Raw genomic sequence first — 2,741 nt, 5'->3', positions numbered from 1 at the left:
CTTAGATATATCTTGAGAACAGTGTTCCATCAGAACTTAAGAAATTTGCTATATTTTAACGAAGACTTCATCACCTTCTTCACGGAGTGAAAAATCTTGGAAACCCCAAATCAAACAGGAAACACGGAAAAACGAGATTCGAAGGAAATAATGTAAGTGGAATGCTTACAAATCTAAAGACAACGGGGAAAACCATTATTCCATTAGAAAATACGACCCACTACAAACATTGAAAACCGGCTTGATATTAAATTCAATGAAAGAAGAGATATGGCATGTCTGCGACTTAATATACTACCCTCGTATGAAGGATATATGAAGAAATTCATTCAATTGCAGCAAATAAAAACAATAAAACAGAAAACTTGATGACGCGAAAAAGGCCGCTTCATCTGCTCAGTTATTGCACTTGCTGAGTTTTATTTTCTTATGAATAGTGTAGACAGGGTTGATATAATGACGGTACTCTCTGTTTTATGGTCGTGCTGGTTTTAGTATTGATATTATAAACATACAGACAAGACAGAGAACCTTGCATACCCTTCCGGTCACACATGTCATTGCTTTATTTTAGATCTTTTCATTTATTTATATTTTTACTATTTGTGTGCACTTTGAATGAACCTATGTACATACAATGAACCTATGTTCATATTCATTTCGTATATTAAATATTTTTGCCAAGAATTGGTTTTCTTCATAAAGAAAAATTCTCCCCAGTTATGGTAGTCGCCATTTATAGAAAGCGTATACCGAATAAAAATGATATAAGTTGAGGTTAGAGCTATTGTGCTTCGCTCTGAAAATAAAATAATACATAAAAGGAGTTGCAAAAAAGCAACTTCTCAAATTACGTCAATCAACTTTTCTGCTTTATTATTATTGTTTCTTCCTTTTTGGCATTTGCTGTCAATTTATATAAAATCGATATCATATAAAGTTATCTCCTACCTAGTGTGGCACGTTGCTTTAGCATATAATCGCTGAGCTTGAATTTCTTAAAGAAGAAGTTGTGTATACAGAGTTGATGCTCAAATTGAACTCAGAAGGATAGTCCATATCATTACAGATAACAGTTACTTTCATTCAACTAACAATTCTTAAATCAATTATGATATATACTTTCACTGAAGATTATAATTAACAAGTAAGGAAGGGCTAAGTTCGGGTATAGCCGAATATTTTATACTCTCGCAATTAATTTATTTAACTTTATTTATATTATATAATACACAATTTGACCCACATATTCGTCATATATATTGTATAAAGTCCATTGAAAGTTGGAAACCATAATATAAGGTTAGAAGCACCGGTCCTCGTGTTCGATATATGGGGCCTTAAAAACCTATGGTCCGATTTCGGCGATTTTTAGAATGGGGCTGCCACACTATAAACGTAATATTTGTGCAAAGTTCTGCACCGATATCTTCACTAGTGCTTACTTTATATATTGTAAAGTAAACGATTCAGATCGTCTTCTAAGTTCTGGTATATAGGAAGTAGGCGTGGTTGTGAAGCGATTTGGCGATTTTCACAACATATCATTGGGTTGTATGGAAACTATTACAAACCAAGTTTCATTGAAATCGGTCGAGTAGTTCCTGAGATATAGTTTTTGACCCATAAGTGGGCGATGCCACGCCCATTTTCCATTTTGTAAAAAAATCTGAGTGCAGCTCCTATCTGCCATTTCTTATGTGAAAATCAGTGTTTCTGACGTTTTTCGTTAGTGAGTTAACCCACTTTTAGTAATTTTCAACCTAACCTTTGTATGGGAGGTGGGCGTGGTTATTATCCCATTTCTTTCATTTTTGGACTGTATTAAGAAGTGGCTAAAAAAAGAAGTGACTGCAGAAAGTTTGGTTTATACAGTTTTTTTTGGTTTGCAAGATATATACAAAAAACCTATTTGAGGGCGGGGCCACGCCCACTTCCCCAAAAAAATTACATCCAAATATGCCCCTCCCCAATGCGATCCTGTGTTCCAAATTTTATTTCCATAACTTTATTTATGGCTTAGTTATGACACTGTTTAGGTTTTCGGTTTTCGCCATTTTGTGGGCGTGGCAGTGGACCGATTTTGCCCATCTTCGAAAGCAACCTCCTCAGGGTACCAGAGAATATCGGTGTATCTGTAACTTGCATTAGTTTAAGATTTTAGCGTCCCATATCTTTTTTGCATTCTTATACCATATATATACTGGCGCAGTGCCAGCCTACTAATCATTTGTCTTGAAATTTTTACGAAACATTTCGGAGAGTATAAAGAATTACGTAGTAGAAATGGAATTATTAAATTTTTTATATTTTTTCGAACAATCATTTAACTACCACAAAGCTCAACATTACTTTCAAATTTCTTTATCATAACTGTATATATATTTGCAATTTATGATTTAATGCAATTCCTTAGAAAAATGTTGTACAAACAGCGATTATAAAATATTTTCTGTTATTCTTTGCCACAAAGAAATCTGAAAAAAAAACTGAAATAATTTCTTTTCTTTGCGAGTTTAAGCGACCTTTTGCACAATATAACCGCAAATAACAATTGAAACAATTTTCTCTTATTTTTATTTGCCTGCACATTTGCTACGGCTTGCCTTTTGCCCTCGACCTCCACAATGCTCCAGCTACATTTTCTAGCTTCTTTCCAATTTCTTCAATTGTAATTTACTATTTTTATTTGTGTCCGATCGCCTACATTCACCCACATTGTGCACCGCTGGAAGCCTGAT

This window comes from Zeugodacus cucurbitae, chromosome 3 (assembly GCF_028554725.1).
Source record: "Zeugodacus cucurbitae isolate PBARC_wt_2022May chromosome 3, idZeuCucr1.2, whole genome shotgun sequence".
NCBI lineage: Eukaryota > Metazoa > Arthropoda > Insecta > Diptera > Tephritidae > Zeugodacus > Zeugodacus cucurbitae.
This window is presented reverse-complemented; position numbering follows the sequence as displayed.